Source organism: Salvelinus sp. IW2-2015, linkage group LG4p, assembly GCF_002910315.2.
Source record: "Salvelinus sp. IW2-2015 linkage group LG4p, ASM291031v2, whole genome shotgun sequence".
Lineage (NCBI taxonomy): Eukaryota > Metazoa > Chordata > Actinopteri > Salmoniformes > Salmonidae > Salvelinus > Salvelinus sp. IW2-2015.
The window spans coordinates 982,851-1,006,248 of record NC_036841.1 but is presented as its reverse complement, the minus strand read 5'-3'; the positions used below and the strand labels follow the sequence as shown (position 1 = coordinate 1,006,248).

At 42.1% G+C, this 23,398-nt stretch overlaps 1 pseudogene; it reads right to left on the bottom strand.

Moving 5' to 3' along the window:
• Positions 1-23,398, bottom strand: part of LOC111958451 (protein turtle homolog B-like) — an 81,122-nt pseudogene that overhangs the window by 23,557 nt on the left and 34,167 nt on the right.

Below are 23,398 nucleotides of genomic sequence, written 5' to 3'. Positions count from 1 at the left end.
TCTCTCTCTCTCTCTCTCTCTCTCTCTCTCTCTCTCAGAACACAGAAATCAATGACCAGCGACTCCAGAGGGAATTAGCATAGTAGCAAACACACTTAGACATCCGGCCTGGTGGCATTTCCCCCCACATAGCAGATGAACTAAAAGGTCACCGTTTCAATTCAGTCCGGCACATTGAGGAGACCAAGACTCTTTCTCTAAGGGGAGAAGGAGAGACTGAGCAGCATGCTATGGGGTGAGACTAGCAGACTGTCTCTTTCAGTGTCTAGCAATGGAAGATAAACAACTCTACAGAGACTGGAATCATAAACGGGGAAAAAATGCTAAGAATATGGTGATGAGAGAGGACCTGCCAAGATGATGAGCAGTAGGAATATCTAATCATTCCCTCGTCCCGACCTTTGACTCTGAAATTCAGCCAAAGGTGGAAAAGTTTCAGCAGGGCGATATGTATGGTACTGCATCACCAATGACAATACATCAGCAGTGTTCTGGCTGCCATTATGCAGGTTGTGTACTGTTATTTCTCCTCCTGTTCCAGTACAGCCAGCCAGCCTTGTCTGCCCCTCCCCCCTTCCCTCCCTCTGTCGCCATGGTAACACTCACACTGAACAGAGAGGTGTGCTGATGCTGACGGTGGCGTTCCGAGGCTGTTGCTTGGGCTGCAGGTGTATTTCCCAGCATCCTCTGGTTTCACCCGGAAGATGTGGAGGGTTCCGTCGATCAGGATGCGGACTCGGTTTTTCAGGTCACTGCCGAGAGGAAGCAGACAGTTATCGAATATGCCATAGCATAGAGACACACTCACACACTTGGGGCTGCATTAATGTAATTGCACAAGCTTGCCATGAGAGGGCAGCATTTGGTCAAATCCATCCAGGCTGAATAGGTTCCAAAAGATGAAGCAGTTGTATGTCAAATAAATCCCCTAATTTCCACAATCACCTGATGCTGCAGCCTTAGTGCTTTCTCTCGCACTGCCACTTTAAATGAAGTACCCTCATGAAGAGTACACTGGCAGATATTCTATTCCCGCTGTGTGTCAAACAAAGAACAAACACACCTCACACCATGTTCATTTGAGTAATATTTGAGAGGACATTATGCAAAAGAAATAGCAGAGGGAATATTTTAATCTAAACTATGAATATTTTTGACTAAATAAATCGTATGATTAGACCAAAAATACCCTTTCGTGATAGACTGTTGCCTCCAAGGATAGACCAAACATTGTAAGCAGCCCAACTAGGACAGTAGTGTCTTATCCTAGGGTTGATTATGCACAGCCTTTTTCTAGGCCTTTAGAAAACTATTTGAGATGGGCCTCTTTCTAAGGGACTCTCTGATAGGTTGATTCTCCCAGACAGACACTTGGCCTCCCAGTCACTTGTTCTTTCTAAAACTTCTCCATCACTAAACTAAATTGGTGTTTGTGGCGAGTCTGACAGCTCCTGGCTACGCTTCAGATCATTACTACAGTATAAGAGGCATGTGGAATTGTCATCAGAGCGTGCTAACCCGGCTGGCGTGCTACAGACAGCCCCTGCTAGGCCCTCTCTTACTCCTGCCGGACCACAGTAGAACATGGCACCAGCACACACACACACATTCAAAGTCACTGAATCAAGACAGGGTCTGGAAGACTCAAATAATAATTATGCCAAGACACAGTACAAAATACTTTAAGGTCACAGGAGAGGACAGAAGATTCAAAAGCCTTTAGATGACACGGTGAAAAAGACTCAAAGACCAAAGGGAAGGCACACAGACAATCAGACACATGATCTCGATTATAACTTTACTTCTTAGTGAAGTAGACGTTATCTTCCTCCCAAAACCAGGTGTAGGTCAGGTTGCCAGGGTACGCCTCTGCTTGACAGGTGAAGCGTGCATTCTGGGATATGTTGACAGTGATGTTCTCTGGCGGTGACTTAATATAAGGTGGCCCTAGAGGAAACAAACAAAGGCTTTTAGTGTACAACAAAACATACACTGAAAAAATATATAAACTCAACACAAATATTTTACTGATTTAAAGTTCATTTCTGGAAATCAGTCAATTAAAATAAATTCATTAGGCCCTAATCTATAGATGTCACATGACTGGGAATACCGATATGCATCTGTTGGTCACAGGAACTTTATAAAAAGGTAGGGGTGTGGATCAGAAAACCAGTCAGTATATGGTGTGGCCACCTTTTGCCTCATGCAGCGCGACACATCTCCTTCACATAGAGTTGATCAGACTGTTGATTATGGCCTGTGGAATGTTGTCTCACTCCTCTTCAATGGCTGTGCGAAGTTGCTGGATATTGACGGGAACTGGAACACGCTGTCGTACACGTCGATCCAGAGCATCCCATACATGCTCAATGGGTGACATGTCTGGTGAGTATGCAGGCCATGGAAGAACTGGGGCACTTTCAGCTTCCAGGAATTGTGTAGAGCCTTGCGACATGGGGCCGTGCTTTATCATGCTGAAACATGAGGTGATGGAGGTGGATGTATGGCACAACGGGCCTCAGGATCTCGTCACGGTATCTCTCTGCATTGAAATTGCCATTGATAAAATGCAATTGTGTTCGTGGTCCATAACTTATGCCTGCACATCCCATAACCTCACCGCCACCATGGGGAACAACGTTGACATCAGCAAACCGCTTGCCCACTACGCCATACACGCTGTCTGCCATCAGCCCGGTACAGTTGAAACCAGGATTCATCTGTGAAGAGCACACTTCTCCAGCATGCCAATGGCCATCGAAATTGAGCATTTGCTCTCTGAAGTCAGTTATGACGCCAAACTGCAGTCAGGTCAAGACCCTGGTGAGGACAACGAGCATGCAGATGAGCTTCCCTGAGACAGTTTCTGACAGTTTGTGCATAAATTCTTCAGTTGTGCAAACCCACAGTTTCATCAGCTGTCCGGGTGATTGGTCTCGTACGATCCCACAGGTGAAGAAGCCAGATGTGGAGGTCCTGGGCTGGCGTGGTTACACGTGGTCTGTGGTTGTGAGGCCAGTTGGACGTACTGCCAAATTCTCCAAAATTATGTTGGATGAGGCTTATGGTAGAGAAATGAACATTAAATGATCTGGCAACAGCCATGGTGGACATTCCTGCAGTCAGCATGCCAATTGCACACTCCCTCAAAACTGACATCTGTGGCATTGTGTTGTTTGACAAAACTGCACATTTTATAGTGGCCCCAGAAAAAGGTGCACCTGTGTAATGATCATGCTGTTTAATCAGCTTCTTGATATGCCACACCTGTCAGGTGGATGGATTAAATTGGCAAAGTAGAAATGCTCACTAACATGGATGTAAACAAATTTGTGCACAAAATTTGAGAGAAATTAGATTTTTGTGTGTATGAAACATTTCTGGGAACTTTTATTCCGGCTCATGAAACATGGGACCAATGCTTTACATGTTGCGTTTATATTTTTCATTCAGTGTAGATATGGATACTGAAATATGATCTTATTACCCATTCAGCATCTGTTTATTGTTAAATAGGTACAGTAGACCCCTGGCACAAGCTTCTCTCTAGTAGCCTATGAGATACAGTAAGCAGGCATATTGTAACTTGAACCACACACTTGGTTGCCAGACTTGCAGATGCCTCCACAACATGAGCCCTCAGTGCCCTGAGGTTGCTGCTCTGCTCTCTGTACTATATTACAGACAGTGAAACGTAAGCTGTCTTTTATAAGTGGGCCCAGCTACAAGCCTCCTGGTTATTTCCTTAATACACACTGAATGACTTTATACATCAGGAGGGACTACTGAAAGAGTGGTTAAGTCACAGAACAAATAAAAACAGATCACTTTAGTGAGAATCACGACTCCTCCGATAGCTGCTTGTAATTGCTCAGAGAGCCTTAGACAACTTCACTGGCACATTTGCACAGAGCCTGCTTATGGATGGACACTCCTTAGTGAAAAACAAAAACAGGCTGCAATATTGCTTGTGTACAAAACTCATATGTATCATTATATCTCAGATTTATTCCAATTCACTCTGGATTTGTAAAAGCCTTATTCCAACCATCTAAGACATGTATGAGGTTTATGAGGATGTTTCAGTCAGACCAATTAATTTAAACCTTTCCCCTCACCTGTCAGCTGTTCTAGACAACCCTCCCCTTCCTGTATTATCAGGCATGTGCATGCAGTGTGTGCGTGTGTTTAGAGGGGTCAGTAGAGTAAACCTTCCTCAAAATCCAATATGTAACCAATGACTTCTTGCCCATCCTCCTTTTAGACATTGACTGAAATTGACAGATCTTTACCCCACCATTAAACCTAACAAGCCTACCATAAAACCAACCTGCTCCATCGTCTAATGTACAGCCTGTTAACTCATCCAGTGCTTATTTTGATAGAGAGAGAGAACGTGTGTGCGCGTGTTTGATGTAGACATAGAGGCAAAGGCAGGAAGTGTAGGAAGCCTGTATCAGATCCATCTATCTGAGCAGAGCAGAGCCCAGTTCTGTGTCTGTCTAGCCGAGAGAGAGCCTGGTTAATGGACCGAAGACAGACAGTGATGTATGCCTCAGACAGACAGTGATATGCACACACACCCCAGCAGCAGCAGTAGCCACAGACTAGGTCAGGAGAGGATTTAAGATTATTGACTGATACCGACTAAACCATATTACCACACTGATAAAACCAAACACTAACCCTGCATACTGTGACAAAGGCAGGAAACAGAGAATGTTTAAGTAGAGAGCGGCAGGACTTAATTTCTCCATCTTAAACACAATCTAGACACAGTACTACATAGCTGTAGGCATGTAATAGATGTTTAATAGCAGGTGTAAGGTAAAAATAGCGTAAAGATGAACTGATAAGGGAATTTTCAGGAAGTCAGGACAAACTGTTCTTTCACTATTCAGCCAGCAATTGTCCTAGGAATCTTCTCCTCAAAACTCATACTCAATAATCAAGTGTGCACCTCAGTAGAGAAAAGTCATGATTTCTCCCTCACACCACCATAACAACCTTTGAYGTTACACCCATCTGTGACGTTACAGTGTGACCGTTGCCCTCTTACCTTGGACCAGCAGACGGGTGGTGTGGAGCACCTCTCCCTGGTCGCTGAAGGCTCGACACGTATACGCCCCTCTGTCGTCCCGAGTGATCCCCAGCACCGTCAGACTTCCATCATGCACCTGGGGTGGACATGTTTGTGCGAGACAGAGCAAACATACAGACATGGTATTTATAAGCATAACCTAGTGAAATGGCACACCAAAATCAAGGCAGGGTTGAGGTTCTGTCTTTGGTAGYAATGTATGTTTTATAGAGAGCATACAACCAATACTCTAAAGTCTAAACTCATCATCATGTAACTCTCTAATTCATCTAGTTCCCAAACACTTCCGAGCAAATACGCAAAGAGTCTGGTGGACCAATGTGTCAAACTTGGCCTTCGGGAGGCAATACAGAGAGCCGGGAGAAACTCCCGGCGCATAGGAATTGGCTTAATCGTCTTAATCTACACACCAATCATCTCCCACAACACCTTCCCCCTAACTCTCCCGCATACGCTAGCAAACCACAAGCACAGAGCCACGCCTTGCAGGTTGTGTGATTCGCTAAAATTAAATGACAAATAATTTACTCAGGAGGTCACACCCATTGAATTCTATGGTCACTCCCACTAAGGAAAACTTTGAGTGGTTGATATCCCAGGCTTATATGTGCAATAGCCTGGGGATGAGGTTATTCTCTAATTAACTTTGGTTGTGATGTGAAGCTAATCTCTCCAAGCGGTAACCTGGGAAACGTCTCACTGTGCTCCTGTATTTCCTCACCCCTCTGCCGAGGAGGACGCTGACAGGAACCAATAAGCAGGGAGGGAAGACGTTAACCCAAACTAATAAAAATACCCTCATAAATTATGCAGTAGGGTTGCTGGGTTCTGTTCATTCAGGTTACACACAGCTGTAGCCCTGTCCATTCAAGAAAATGGGAGGGAATCTGCTAAAGAAAACATGGGAGGGATTATACCTATTCATCGGTCTCTCAAACCTTTCAGCCAAGAGAGTTTAGCAGCCACTAGACACACCCACACAGTGGTCCATCCTACCCTTGGGTCAGCCCAGCTGAAATAGGACTCCCTGTTAATCCCACTCCACGGCAGGACAAACACACCTAGCTGTGCCACAGTTATGACACAGTAACCTACACTACACTTGCAGCAGTGTAGTCAGCAGGCCGTTTCTATAGCGATAGGGAAGAAGAATGGGGAAGGGAGTATGAGGAGGGGAGGATAGGGAGGGAAGGATGAGGAGACGAAGGTGGAGGAGGAGGATAATGACTTTCAGACACAACACATTGATTCATGTGTGGGACCTCAAACAGCAGGGGGTGTTGAGATGATGACCAGGATTCCTCCTCTTCTCCCCACTGTCATATCCCTGCCATTCTCTAACAAGTCCTCATGGACACTAGTTATCCATGGAGCACAAACATTACCACCATCTCTTTACTACAATGGGAGTCCTCAAATGTCTAAACTATGGCTTGGTTTGGGTATCTACAAGTTTTTCCAGTTTCCTCTCACAGCAAACCAACCACATGGAAATCAAACACAATTTGAGTGTTCAAACAAATCATAAACATATTCCACCCTCACTATCAATACGCCTCAATGCTGTCTGCATCAAAGCATGGTTTTTGATGTGAGGCACTTGGCTCACTATTGATATTCATGTTGAGTATAACATTCATATTAAGAGTCATGTAATATTGATGCAGTAGGATGAGGAAGTCCTCTGATCGTTTACTAAGGCAAACATGTTAAAGCCCTGGGCTCCTCCACTCTGACCTTTGATGAGGCTGTGATGTGGGAGCCTGAGAGGGGTGAGAGAGAGGGATGAGAAAGGGGTGAGAGAGGGAAGAGAGGGGTTAGCAAGAGGGATAAGAAAGGGGTTGAGGAAAGGAATGATAGAGGGGTGAGAGAGAGAGAGGGGTGAGAGAGAGAGAAAGAGAGAGGGGCAAGAGAGAGTGAGGGGAGAGAGAGAGTGAGGGGAGAGAGAGAGTTTGTGAGAGAGGGAGGGGTGAGAGAGAGTGAGGGACGAGCAATGGATAAGAGAGGTGTGAGAGAGATGGATGAAAGAAAGGTGTGAGAGAGAAGGGTAAGGGAGAGGGTGAGAGAGTGAAGGATGGGAGAGTGAGGGATGAGAGAGTGAAGGATGAGAGAGAGAGGGATAAGAGAGGGGTGCGAGATGGATGAAAAAGAGGGGTGAAAGAGATGGATGAAAGAGAGGGGTGAAAGAGATGGATGAAAGAAAGGGATGAGAGAGAGTGTGAGGAGAGAGAGAGGGGTGAGAATGGATAAGAGAGGGGTGAGAGAGATGGATGAAAGAGAAGAGTTAAAGAGATGGATGAAAGAGAAGGGTTAAAGAGATGGATGAAAGAGATGGGTGAAAGAAGGATGAGAGAAGGGTGACTGGCTAAGAGAAGGATGACAAAGGGATGAGAGAGGGGTGAGAGAGGGACAAGACAGAGCGCCAGCTCGCTGAGTGACATAAACTATGACACAGGAATGAGGATAGCTGTCACTTCCTGTACATCACACATCATTTCCAAATGTTAGGTGCAGCCTTCAGCAAGCTCTGGGATTTACTCCATCTGAAATATCTGAGTGTAGGGGGGCTGAGAGAGGGGGGAGAGGGGGTTGTCCATGGTTCACAGGGTTCCTTAAAGAGAACTGGAACACTAACGCAAAACATGACAAATGAGAGAGGGGGTGCAGCCGAGGCTTGACACGCCTGGACTGTTCTTCCTCCCCTCAGGGACCCGCCCTCTGCAGGCATTCTGTAGCCTGACTAACAGATGCTACTGGCCAATCACAGACATGTAAGACAGTCCAATTAAGGGCTTCTCGATCTGCAATCTGGGTGCAGTGAAAAGTGCACAGACAGACAACATTCTCACATATACTCAGGCAGATGGTGGTGTGTGCTGAAGATTTCCTCCAGCACACACAACCACACCTATAGACTGCCTTCCTTGAACATGACTTATGAAACAGACTGTATAGACTTGTCTACAGCCAGTCTGAGTACCAAGATAGAGGAACATGCATGTTTAAAAAAAAAAATAATCTAACCATATATTTTCACAAAAAGTGTGTAGCATTCACAACTGTAAATTGTTGTCATTAGACTTGCCGAACCTGATCAATTCAAATCGTATTTATCATAAATGCAAATAGTCTTATGACTTGTGGGTAGAAGCTGATAAGGAGCCCTTTTCACTGATGCAGCTGTAGAACTTTTTTAGGATCTGAGAACCCATGCCAAATGGGTCCTTTTCAGTCTCCTGAGGGGGAATAGGTGTTGTAGTGCCCTCTTCACGACAGTCTTGGTGTGTTTGGACCATGATAGGTCCTTAGTAATGTGGACGCCGAGGAACTTGAAGCACTTGACCTGCTCCACAACAGCCCCGCCGATGTGAATGAGGGTGTGTTCGGCCCTTCTTTTCCTGTAGTCCACGATCAGCTCCTCTGTCTAGATCACGTTGAGGGAGAGGTTGTTGTTCTGGCACCACACATTGTTTTGGAGTCTGTGAAAGCTTGTCTGTGAAAGGATATAGCCTAGCCATACTGTTCAGTTGTTCTGAATATTTCCATACTGTTCAGTTGTTCTGAATATTTCCATTCTGTTCATTGGTTTTTACGTTACTATATTTCCATTCTGTTCAGTTGTTCTGAATATTTCCTATCTGTTCATGTTGTTCTTGATATTTTCCATTACTGTTCAGTTGTTCTGAATATTTCCATTCTGTTCAGTTGTTCTGAATATTTCCATCTGCTTCAGTTGTTCTGAATATTTCCAATCTGTTCAGTTGTTCTGAATATTTCCATCTGTTCAGTTGTTCTGATATTTTCCATTCTGTTCAGTTGTTCTGAATATTTCCATACTGTTCAGTTGTTCTGAATATTTCCATTCTGTTCAGTTTGTCTGAATATTCCATTCTGTTCAGTTGTTCTGAATATTTCCATTCTGTTCAGTTGTTCTGAATATTTCCATACTGTTCAGTTGTTCTGAATATTTCCTTCTGTTCAGTTGTTCTGAATATTTCCATTCTGTTCAGTTGTTCTGAATATTTCCATTTCTGTTCAGTTGTTCTGAATATTTCCATACTCTTCAGTTGTTCTGAATATTTCCATACTGTTTCAGTTGTTCTGAATTATTCCATTCTGTTCAGTTGTTCTGAATATTTCCATTCTGGTTCAGTTGTTCTGAATATTTCCATACTGTTCAGTTGTTCTGAATATTTCCATACTGTTCAGTTGTTCTGAATATTTCCATTCTGTTCAGTTGTTCTGGTTATTTCCATACAATTCAGTGCTTACTGTACTTTGTTCCATAGCAAACAAAACAAAGCAGGAGCAGTGACATCCTCAGAAGTGGTGGGGTGGGGCTCGTGTTAAGCATGCAAGACAGGTATAATATCTAAGATTTCAACTTCACATCTGAATGACTCCAAGACCTTAAAGGGCTAAATGATGTGGAATCCATATACCTTCAAGGCTCATTTCCCTAAATATCAAAGAATGTCATGGCAGCCCAAGAAAATGGACAAATCTGCATGTTTTATTTCTACTGACCTAAAATATAGTCACTTTCACAGGCCATTTCACTGCTGATTCAAGATTTAAAGGGTGTGTATTTCTAGCACGAGGTACAGTAAATTTGTTGTCCAGTTTGTCTTACCTTGTATTTTCCCCTGGTTGCAAGCTCCTCCCCCTCCCTCAGCCAGCTGATCATGGGTTTGGGGTTTCCCTGGGCGGAGCAAGTCAGCAGTGTGCTGCCCCCCTCCTTGGCCTCCACATACTGTGGGGGCGTGGTCGTAAAAGTGGGAGGGGCTTTGGGAAAGAAAAAACAGCATTAGCATATTTTCTATCCACTGAGAATATCTTAATTTCTTGAAGGTATTAAAAAGTTGGGAATTTCAGGGATGTGGCATAGTCTTTAAATTAACAGCCTATCTCTAACCAGCATTACACAGTGATGAGGGAAAAAAATTCAAAACAAAATTCTTGTTTTTATTATTATTTTTTATTTAACCTTTATTTAACTAGGCAAGTCAGTTAAGAACAAATTCTTATTTACAATGACGGCCTAGGAACAGTGGGTTAACTGCCTTGTTCAGGGGCAGAATGACAGATTTTTACCTTGTCAGCTCGAAGGTCTAATCTAGCAACCTTTCGGTTACTGGCCCAATGCTCTAACTACTAGGCTACCTGCAGCCCCACATTGATAAATCCCTAAAATTTACTCTAAGAAATTTGTTCCCTCTTCAATTTAGGCAAAGATGACCTAATCTGCTCTATATGAACCCAGTAAAGAGCATAATATCACAACCATCTAACATAATACAGCCACTAATAAAACCAATCAGTACAGCATACTGCACAGCTGTTACTGGGTCTCGCTAGTATCCTTATGGGTTTATCATCTATTTCTAGCTAACTAGCTGCTACACTACAGTACCAATCAAAAGCTGTGACACACCTACTCATTCCAGGGTTTGTCTTTATTTTTACTATGTTGTACATTGTAGAATAGTAGTGAAGACATCAAAACTATGAAATAACACATATGGAATCATGTAGTAACCAAAAAAGTGTTAAACAAATCAAAATATATTTTATATTTGAGATTCTTCAAAGTAGCAACCTTTTGCCTTGATGGCAGCTTTGCACACTCTTGGCATTCTTGCATTTGATATCTCAAGGTAACTCTGGTTCTAAACAGCAGCAGCAGCAGCAGCATTGTGCCATCCAGGACGTACATGCCAGGCGGTGTCTGAGAAAGGCCCCAAAAATTACCAAAGACTCCATCCACCGGAGACATGGACTGTTCTCCTTGCTCCCGCCCGGCAGACGGTATCGGTGCTCAGACCAACAGACTCCTAAACAGCTTCTATCCCCTGGCCATAAGACTGTTAAATGGCTAATAACTACTGCTCCCCCTCACACCTACGCTGCTGCTAAAATTATTATTGATTATATTTTTTAGTACCACTACGTTGCCGTTCATTGATTGCCGTTACCATTAGTATATATCTATTTATCCTACTACTAGTACTCCTGTTTACATGTATAGTGCCTTCAGAAAGTATTCACACCCCTTGATTTTTTCCACATTTTGTTGTGTTACAGCCTGAATTTAAAATGGATAAAGTTTAGATTTTTTGGTCACTAGCCTACACACAATACCCCACAATGTCAAAGTGGAATTATGTTTTTTGACATTTTTGCCAATTAATAAAACAATTTAAATCTGAAATGTCTTGAGTCAGAAGTATTCAACCCCTTTGTTATGGCAAGCCTAAATAAGTTCAGGACAAACATTTACTTTACAAGTCACATAATAAGTTACATGGTGTCACTCCGTGTGCAGTAATAGTATTTAACATGATTTTTGAATGACCACCTTATCTCTGTACCTCACATATACAGGTCCCTCAGTCCTGCAGTGAATTTCAAACACAGATTCAACCACAAAGACCAGGGAGGTTTTCCAATGCCTCGAAAAGAAGGGCACCTATTGGTAGATGGGTAAAACGTTTAGAAAGCAGACATTAAATATCCCTATGAGCATGGTGAAGTTATTAATTACACTTTGGATGGTGTATCAATACACCCAGTCACTACAAAGATACAGGCGTCCTTCCTAACTCAGTTGCCGGAAAGGAAAGAAACCGCTCAGGGATTTCACCATGAGGCCAATGGTGACATTAAACAGTTACAGAGTTTAATGGCTGTGATACGAGAAAACTGAGGATGGATCACCAACGTTGTAGTTACTAACCTAATTGACAGAGTGAAAAGAAGGAAGCCTGTACAGAATAAATATATTCCAACACATGCAACAAGGCACTAAAGTAATACTGAAAAACATGTGGTAAAGTAATATAGTTTTTGTCCTGAATACAAAGTGTTATGTTTGGTGCAAATACAATACTGATAAATGGAATGGAGCGAAGCACAGGCAAAATCCAAGTGGAAAACCTGATTCAGTCTGCTTTCTACCAGACACTGGGAGATGAATACTCCTTTCAGCAGGACAATAACCTAAAACAAGGCCAAATCTACATTGGAGTTGCTTACCAAGAAGACAGGTCATGTTCCTGAGTGGCTGAGTTACAGTTTTGACTTAAATCTACTTGAAAATCTATGGCTTGAAGAATTTTGAAAATAATAATGGGCTAATGTTGCACAATTCAGGTGTGGAAAGCTCTTCGAGATGTATCGAGAAAGACACACAGCTGTAATCGCTGCCAAATGTGATTTTACAAAGTATTGACTCAGGGGTATGAATAGTTATGCAAATGAGATATTTCTGCACTTCACTTTCAATAAGTTATCAAAAAGAAAAAAACACATGTTTTTACTTTGTCATTATTGGGTATTGTGTGTAGATTGGTGAGGGGAAAAAAAATATTGAATCCATTTTGAATTGAGGCTGTAACACAACAAAATGTGGAATAAGTCAAGGGGTATGAATACTTTCTGAAGGCACTGTATATATTACCACTAGTTATTACCATAAGTATTTATATATTCCTGTTAACAGCCATGTTTACATGTATATCCACCTAGCACGCCTAATACTGACACTCTCACACACTCAAACACTTACACACACACAAACACACACCCACACCCACCCATCTACCTACCACTTATGCTGCTGCCATACTGTTTACTATTACAATTATTTATCCTGCTACCAGTCACTTTCTCACTAATCCCCGCCTACATGTACATATCTACCTCAAATTACTCCATTATCCCTGCACATTGTAAATGTGGTATTGGCCTTGACCCTCTATATAGCTTCTTCTCTTATTTCTCATGTTTTCTTTTTTATATACAGTATATTTTTGTATTTTTGTATTTTATTAGCTTTATTATTTTAGACATCGATTACTGTACTGTTGGGTTGAGCTCGCAAGTTAAGTATTTCACTGTACTTGTGTATGTGACAATAAAACTTGAACTAAACTTAGCTGAAGAGAGGATCACACTCTCTCATGGCTAGCCAATGAGAGTTTTGTCTTGACTTCTAACTGCACACACACATGGTGTGGAGTAAACAAACACACCAATTATCATCTCTAGACATCTGCCTCTCCATCTTGGCCCCTCACTGCACAATGCTCCTGTATAGAGACTACCAGTGACTATCATTAAGGAACTTCTTAAAGTGATGCAATTTCAGCCAGTAGTTTTGAAAGTAGCGCTCACGCGCCAAAACAGGTCCTCGAAAATTGTGCACAACATCCTCCATTTCCATTGATGTTACGTCCTACTGAATCGTATAATATGATATGAATGTGCTTAAGATCCCGTTCAATCTCTTTAACAGCTGTTCTAGGCATTCTCTCAATGACTGCTTTGGGTATTATCATTCTGCAAGTATACTAGAATATATTCCTTTCTGCACATTTGTAAGCAACCCCCTCTGGTTTTTGTAGTGATTTACAATACAAGTGTGCTTTATCGGCAACCATTTTGTGGATTGTGGTGTAGATTATTTTCTATTAACAGGTCTACATCTTTGATTCACATCTATAATGTGGTTTAGATGACCTAACATTAATTTACACTAAGTAGGTGGCAAGCAGGTGGCATTTACTGTGAGCGGAATGGTTGACAGGGGAGTTCTTTCCGCCCATCAGGTACAACACATCAGTACGTAAGTGTCATCAAGTGGGGAACTTGGGAGATGTTCTACAAAAAGCCAAGTCGAGCATCACAATCTCGCCTTACTTTCCTAATTTTCACGTCTCCTATATTCCTGGATTCAGACACCACTCCCATCTGTAGACCTTTCCACACGAGCAGATGGCCTCCTTAGAGCTCCATACCTGCTCACCGACATCTCTCCTTCTCTCTCCTCTCCTCCTCACTCTGATTCTCCGCCTTCCTCCCTTTCTCGCTCATTCTCGCCATCTCTTTCTCCCGCTCCCTGGAAGACTGCTCTTCGGGGATGCACAGTTTTTACACCGTTTTCCTTTGATTTCCCTTTATGAGCAGATTTCAGACAAAATGAACATTTACAGTACAGAGCCAGCCAGAGTGGGTGAGAGAGCGTCTTTTCCCTGAGGACTACTACTTACAGCACGAAAGGATCATGATGCATTTTTATTGAATTGCAGCATATATTTAGCTCTTTACTGTTTACTGTACTCTACTTTCCATCCGCAACCCAACAACCATTTTCACTCAAGGCAACAAGGGATCCCCTTCAGACTATTTGTCTCTGAAGTTACTGCAGCTGTGTGAGTTGACATGCACAATCTCTCACTCACTGTTTCTCTAACTGACGTATTCTCTCACTCTATCCAAAAGCTGCTGATTTATTAGCATACTGTTAACTGATACTAAACTAAGAAGAGAGGAGAGGGTGAGAAGAGGAGAGGAGAGGCACCACAGTGGCCTCTCTGTCTTTCGGGCACAAGTTCTTGCCATCTGACACCTGCCACTGAGTGGGCATGAATCCTCTCTCCTTTTGGCAGGAAGTAGAGGGCAGCAAACAGGAAGTCAAAGCAGGGAGTGTATCATATGTAGATTCCACTGGCCCCAGGAAATGGCTGCCTTTAGTATCTGTGATGAAGCCTGGCCAGGAGAGCACCTGCCTTCCCAACAGAGGCCCTTTGAGGGGACATACAGCCACGATGAGGCCTCTGAATGTCAATTCAACTCACAGATGTCTCAAAACAAGCACAAACACTGGCAGCCATTTTGCTCTGGCTCTTTCAGTAGACATGAGAGCTTGGCTTCAGGTTCAGCCCCAACAGTCCCCAATTGGGAAAACAAGGCATTACCCTTATGCCCTGCACCTTTGCTATTACACTGCTGTAAACAAAGTATGGACAAACAAAATGTTTTAGACTTGTTTTATATGAACTCAGACACCAAAAACTGGTTCCAACACACAGGATAAAGACACATCAAACATATTATCCAGACAACTCATTGATAGTGTAAAGGACTGGGAGTAGGAGAGGTGGAGAGCATAGGCGAGTGAGTGAGTGAGTGAGTGAGTGAGTGAGTGAGTGAGTGAGTGAGTGAGTGAGTGAGTGAGTGAGTGAGTGAGTGAGTGAGTGAGTGAGTGAGTNAGTGAGTGAGTGAGTGAGTGAGTGAGTGAGTGAGTTGAGTGAGTTGAGTGAGTTGAGTGAGTTGAGTGAGTTGAGTGAGTGAGTTGAGTTGAGTGGGAACACTGATGAGGCCGGCCATAGAGATGCAGTGTGCCCGCCCGGCTTGCACAGAAAGCCATTCAAACCAAACACACACAGATGTTCACACACTCCCTCCCGCCCCCCTAGAGGCTCCGCAGGTGACACTCGCTGGCAGGGCAACCGCGAGTGTAACTCAGCAGATAGAGAACTCATTTAGCCACAGCCAAACGCAAACGTACCCTTATACACATGCAATGATCTCACACACAAATACACAGTGTGTAGATGCAAGCTTGCACACACTGACACATTGGTAGTCTCCCTCTTCTTAATCGTTACCTTTTCAGTTTCGTAGTGACCATTAGGTTTACAGTGAACATATGTTGAACCTCATCCAATGTAAAGTATAGTGTATATGCATATACAATCAGGTACAGATTAGAAAGTTCATGACGAGAATATGAATGAGCCTCACACAGACAGTGAGCATAAGTTGACACACCGAAAATATATTTTGTGTGTGAATCTGACAGTATAAACTGCAAACCGTCACACTAATAATATCTTCAGTCCTTGTGAGGTGTCTATCTGGAGGGGGAAAAAACGGTTTCATGTTAAAACATGACTAAGGAAACCACTGCATTTGGTCGAGCCCATTATTTTCAAATGCTTGCATCGTATGGAGAAATAACTACCCACCTCTATCCATCCGGAGGATGGCCAAATGGGAGATATATTGTATCTCAATAACACCAGCAGAGACCAAAATAATTGGAATGGACAGATATGCAGCAGCTACAATTTAGCATCCGCGGCCCTGCAAACTGAATTAAATATGGCAACGTGCAATTAAATTCCATTACATTTCTCCAAGACAAGTATTTTTTATTGTCTATTATAAGATCTGACAAAATGAATACAATCAGAACCCATCAGAAAATACGAATATAAAACTGATTTGGTTTTCAGAAGATAAAATAGTAAAGATCGTGGGCATCATTGTAACTTGACTCTAGATGGTCTTGAACAGAGCGATGCATTTAGAGAGTTAGGACATTGAAGTTACTGCATGATACTTCAACATTTTATGACAGCCATGTTAGCGCCCCATGAACATTACATGGAGAATATTTAAATAATGCTATGTAACTGAATGTCTACAATTAGAACATTATTTAACCTTCTAAAAGTTCCAACTGTGAGTTCCAACAAATGATTGTACAGTACCACATACAATTAGTAAAAAGCCAAACATGGGACTGGACAAGTGATAAAACAAATCAGCAGGCACACGGTGAATCTGAAATCTCAGACAGACAAGTCATTGTCACCTCTACTGTATCTGACTGTCGAGTCAGAGAGAAGGAATGTTCTGACAACATATTCAGAATGTAGTTAGCTATAGTAAAGCTATCTGAGGTAAAACAATGAAAACCGTGGCGGCTTGGAATGTTAGCAAGCTATGAGGTGAACATTGTCATGAATCACTCGAGCACACACATCTGACGAGATTACACTGTAGAAACCCATTCTCCATATTGGTCTCAATCCCAAACCACACTTACCACACTCCAATCTGTTGGTGCTGACAGTAAAGTAACAGTGAAGTGAAGCAAATGGCACCCTATTCCCTTTATAGTGGACTACTTTTGACCAGAGCCCTATGGGCCCTGGTCAAAAGTTGTGCAATACATAGGGAATAGGCTGCTATTTGGGATGCAGCCAGCGACTCACCATTGACTGTGAGCTGCACCCAGCTGCCATTGTGGAAGGTGTTGTACTGCTGCTCCAACATCAGGACCCTACACTCGTACCAGCCCTGGTCTTCTGAGCGCACTGGGTCGATCTGAAGAGACGCCTTCCCGTGCAGGCTGGCTCTACCTGGGGTGGGAGAGAAGAACACAGGTAGGGTCAGGAGTCAGGACCATAGAATTTTAGTTGATCCAAATGGTACACCCAACATGGCCACCAGTGTACCCAAAGAGCACCATGAATCAGTGTGATGCGCATATCTAAACATCGATGACGCTTACACAGCTCTTTCATTATTCCACTGACTGTTCAATTAATTAATGACACTACAGTATCACACCGCCAACACACACCAGCATACTGACATAGCGCTGACACAGACATCACACAGCTGGCAAATACGTAGCTGCTCTGCCAACAGCATCTTCTCTGTGTCTCTGAGCAGGTTCATTTGGTAAGACAGTGGCCTTGGATTGTGCTGTTAGATACCCCCTAACCTATCCAGTTTGATTACAGATGGCTTCAATATAAAGAATGCTAATGCGAATGACCAAGGTCAGGGGGATTTGATTTGACTCAAAATGAAAATTATTGGATTTGAATTTGAGCTGTTCCCAATTCCTACTACTTCACAACCTCTCACAATAAACAAACTACAAACAGAACCTGGCCAGAAGAGAGCTGCCTTCCAGTATTAGGATTAATAGATAACATTACCTGGAGGGCAATATCTCTTGCTCTCTCTCGTCTAGAAGCTTCCCAGCTAAGGTTCTCCTCTCCTCTCCATCTCTTACTCTCTCTATATATATTTTTTTATTTATTTCTTTCTTTGCCCCCCACCCCACCCCACCCCCACCTCTCTCTGTCTCTCCCCAGCCAGTGTTGTCATGTTTGCAGTTTTCCCACCAAATTGGGCTACCTTGAAAACGATGTTGCAGTTGAAAATGTATTGGTCATGGGTTGCAGGTTTTTGGGCTATTTCTAACATGCTGACTAGACCGGGCCATTGCGCGGATGTTGATTTTGTCCATCCACACCAGACGCGATCAGGACGCGCAGGTTGAAATATCAAAACGAACATGTAATGGATTACAAAAAATAACTGTAAACCATTACAATACCAGCAAAAAAAATGTTTTAAGTAGATAATTACTTCTAGGATTACTTTCAAATTTAGAAGGGATATTTTCAGAATATTTTTTTTCCTTTCATATTAACGTCAATCATATAATTAACTGAAAAAGTACCTCTTTGATCTTACCGTCTGAGCAACATACACAGTCACAAAGGAAAAAGGTATGGCGCGCCAACGCAGCGCATTACCCCAACCCCATGCAGTACATTTTTTGGATGGCATTTTCAAAGAACAGTGTGTTCAGAGAAGAAAGGGGCAGTAATGTAACAGTTCAATGCAAACTATGTTTTCCCACGGTAAAGCTGCTGTCGATATCCAGAGACTCGACTTCGAACCTGAAGAAACACTTGGATGTAAGGATGACGATTGGGAGGTGTGGATCGTTATCTTGCTTAGCTAGCTAGTCTCTAGAGACAGACAGGTTGTCTTCGTGTCAGGGTTGTTGCTAACTTAGTTAGCTAGCTAGCTAGCTATGGTTTCAGAGTACCATGCTACCCAAATCAATAAAGCCACACTACAGTTTTCCTGCTGTTTAATAGTTTTTTCAACCCAAATAAATATTTGAGTATTTCTATACAAAAAATATAAACCACCATAGACATCATTGCATTCACAGCTTTGTCCATATGTGAGTGGTTACATGTTCCAACCCCAGCCCTGTGTTTATGAGATAGGGGCAGGCTATAGAAAGTGAAACATAAGTTTCAAAAGGTTGGACAAAATTTGGGTAAAGCTACAATCCTTAATTGAAACAATAACAAGCTTCTCACTCCACTGTTATTTTACTTATACTGTATTGTCATAGTTAAGTGATTACATTTTGTTTTTTCAGAGGATGCATAACAATCAATGGAAGACCCTGAGCAGGAAAAGGCAACCAGATGACATGGAGGAGTGGAGAGATGCACAGCCATCTACAGATGGCCAAAAAGGGACATCTTGTACACCATTGAAACAAGCAAAACTATAACCAGAAGAACCACACACCTAACAAAGCCAGGTTAATCACTGGGTATTTGACTTCATCATAGAGGATGTGCAACCCTTTTCACTAGTAGAGGTGCCTTCATTCCCCCAAGCTAGTAGAAGGAATCAGTGGTGGGAGAAAAGTTATGTGTAGAAAGACTTTGATGCATCGGATAGAAAGGGAATTTGAGTCCATGAAAGAAGCTCTCTCCACCAAACTCCAGAGCATAAAGTCAGTCTGCACCACAGCAGCAGTGGTGTAAAGTAAAAATTCTTTAAAGTACTACTTAAGTACTACATTTTAACAATTCCATTTACTTTTTATACTTAAGTATATTTAAAACCAAATACTTTTAGACTTTTACTCAAGTAGTATTTTACTGGGTCACTTTTACTTGTGTCATTTTCTATGAAGGTACCTTTACTTTTTCTCAAGTATGACAATTGAGTACATTTTCCACCCCTGCACAGCAGACATCTGGTCTGCCCATAACAGATGCTTCTTCAGCCTGACATGCCACTGGATCGAGGAGGACACCTTGGAGAGGGAGTCAGCTGCTTTCGCTTGTGCAAGACTGAGAGGACGTCATACCTACAGTATGATGTGATTACTGCCAAGTTAAGTGAAATACATGAAGACTTTAAAATTCAGCACAAACTGAGGGCCATGTCTGATATGTGAGTTTATTGCACCTAGCTGCACTTTTTGTTTTCTTAAACAAAACAAAAAAACTACTTGGTGGACTAAATGTGTGATTACACTGTAAAAATGTTTTCTTCATATTTTCTATTATATTCTATATTATATTATATTTTCTATTATATCTCATTTTAGTTATTCAGCAGACACTCTTATCCAGAGCGACTTACAGTAGTGAGTGCATACATTTTCATACTTTTTTGTACTGGTGTCCCGTGGGATAAGTGTTTAGTACCTATTTTCACTTTGGAAAAAATCGTGCCCAAATTAAACTGCCTCGTACTCTATTCTAGATCATACAATATGCATATTATTATTACTATTGGATAGAAAACACTCTCAAGTTTCTAAAACTGTTTGAATTATATCTGTGAGTAAAACAGAACTCATTTTGCAGCAAACTTCCATACAGGAAGTGAAAAATCTGAAAACGAGGCTCTGTTCCAGGGCCTGCCTATACTTCATACGCCTTTCACTAGGTGTCAACAGGCAGTGGAAGGTGGAATGGGGTGTCTAGCTTGATCTGAGGTCGAACAGGCTTATGGAGTGGCAGGTCAGGAATTTCCTTTCTCTACCTAGGCGCGCGAAGCACCTCCATATTGTCTTCTGATAAGCGTTCGGTATACACGGCTAATATCTCCGGCTCTGATTTTATTTGATACATGTGATAATAACTTCGTAAAGTATGTTTTTTCAACCGAGTTTTATCAGATTATTCAACGTTTATTGGGACTTTTGGAGTTTGTTCTTTGCGTCGAGAGAACTGGGAACGTCTCATCAACATTGGCTGCATTGTGGTGCGAATTCGAGGAGAAGAGACATTACTAAAAACAACGATTTCTGGTAGGACTCCTTGTACGAAGTTCTGATGGAAGCTCAGCAAAAGTAAGAACAATTTATGTTGTTATTTCGTATTTCTGTGGAAAATGTTATTTCTATTCTCCGCCGTTTTGGCGGGCGCTGGTCTCGCAATAACGCAAGCTGTTTGTTATGGTAAAGTTATTTTAAAAAATCTAACACGGCGGTTGCATTAAGAACCAGTGTATCTTTCATTTGCCATACAACAAGTATTTTTTAGTAAAGTTTATGATGAGTTCTTTGGTCAGATTAGGTGAGTGTCCAAAATAGCTCCTGACATTCTGGGGAAATGTTGCTACATTTTCACAATGTATAACCACGGTTTGCAGCTCTAAAATATGCACATTTTAAGTGATTGTATAACCTGATGTTATAAGACTGTCATCTGATGAAGTTGTTCAAGGTTAGTGATTCATTTTATATCTTTTGCTGGTTTTTGCGAATGCTATCTATGCGGTGAATAAATGCGGTTGTGTGTTTGGCTATTATTCTTGGTTAGTGACTAATTATATCTCTATTTGGTCGGTTTTGTGATAGCTACCTATGCGGTAGAAACATGGTGAAAATATGCGGTTAGTCTTGGCTATTGATGGTTACTAATAGAAATACATATTGTGTTTTGCTGTAAAACATTTTAAAAATCGGAAATGATGGCTGGATTCACAGATGTTTATCTTTCATTTTCTGTATTGGACTTGTGATTTCATGAAAATTATATTATATGATATCCCTGTCCCGTTAGGCTAGGCTATGCTAGTCAGCTTTTTGATGAGGATGCTCCCGGATCCGGGATGGATATTAAGTAAAGGTTAAGCCCTTACTTATACCTGGTTTTAACATGTATCCTTTGTCCTGCACATTGTGTTTTAGCCCACATTTTTCGATAGGTGTACATGATTAAAAGACGCATTGGGGTCTGACTGTGATCAGATCTTATAGGTGTAAATGGACAAGATCAGGATGCAGGACACATGTTAGAAGCAGGTATACAGGGCTTAAATCAAAACAAATCAAATTTTATTTGTCACATACACATGGTTAGCAGATGTTAATGCGAGTGTAGCGAAATGCTTGTGCTTCTAGTTCCGACCATGCAGTAATATCTAACAAGTAATCTAACAATTTCACAACAACTACTTATACACACAAGTGTAAAGGAATGAATAAGAATATGTACAAAAAAATATATGGATTAGCGATGGCCGAATACATTTTTAAGTGGTTGTAGAATCGAACGGCTCTTTTCTGGATTTTGATTATTAGCGGGTATCGGCCTAATTCTGCTCTGCTTGCATTATTTGGTGTTTTACGATGTACACTGAGGATATTTTTTGCAGAATTCTGCATGCAGTCTCAATTTGGTGTTTGTTCCATTTTGTGAATTATTGGTTAGGGACGGGACCGCAGACCTCACAACCATAAAGGGCATGGGTGTCACATCTGCTCCCCCCGGCACTTGAGGGCGCCAGGCTGCCTTGCATCACTATCATCTATTATGCACACCTGCCTTCCCTCGTCACGCGCATCAGCGATATTGGACTCACTCATCTGTTTATTACCTCCTCTATATTTGTCAGTTCCCTTGCTCTGTTCCCCGCTGCTGCATTAAATGTTTTTTGTCTTTGTTACCCGTTTGCTGACGCTGTTCCTGTCTCGTTCCATGTCCGTTATTTATTAAATGTTTTACTCCCCGTACCTGCTTCGTCTCTCCAGCGTCATTCCATGTGACAATGGGTTCTATAACTGATTAAAGTGGAGCTGATGTTTAGGTCGAGGTATGTGTTTTTTATTATTTTATTATTATTTTATTTAACCAGGCTAGTCAGTTAAGAAAAAAATCTTATTTTCAATGACGGCCTAGGAACAGTGAGTTAACTGCCTGTTCGGGGGGCAGAACGACAGATTTGTACCTTGTCAGCTCAGGGATTTGAACTTGCAACCTTTCGGTTACTAGTCCAACGCTCTAAACACTAAGCTACCCTGCCACCCCGTATACATATATATATTTTTTTCTTCTTTTGTCTAGATGGAATTTGTATTCTTGGTCCTGGCAACTGGACCTTTTTTGGAACGCCATTATTTTTGTTTTACTGAGATGTACTGTTAGGGCCCAGGTCTGACAGAATCTGTGCAGAAGATCTAGGTGCTGCTGTATGCCCTCCTTGGTTGGGGACAGAAGCACCAGATCATCAGCAAACAGTAGACATTTGACTTCAGATTCTAGTAGGGTGAGGCCGGGTGCTGCAGACTGTTCTAGTGCCCTCGCCAATTCGTTGATATAAATGTTGAAGAGGGTGGGGCTTAAGCTGCATCCCTGACTCACCCCTCAGCCCTGTGGAAAGAAATGTGTGTTTTTCGACAATTTTAACAGCACACTTGTTGGTTGTGTACATGGATTTTATAATGTTGTATGTTTTTTCCTCAACACCACTTTCCATCAATTTGTATAGCAGACCCTCAAGCCAAATTGAGTCTAAAGATTTTTTGAATCAACAAAGCATGAGAAGACTGCCTTTGTTTTGGCTTGTTTGTCAATTAGGGTGTGCAGAGTGAATAGGTGGTCTGTCGTACGGTAATTTGGTAAAAAGCCAATTTGACATTTGCTCAGTACATTCTTTTCGCTGAGGAAACGTACGAGTCTGCTGTTAATGATAATGCAGAGAATTTTCCCAAGGTTGCTGTTAACGCATAACTCCGGTAGTTATTGGGGTCAAATTTGTCTCCACTTTTGTGGATTGGGGTGATCAATCCTTGGTCCAAATATTTGGGAA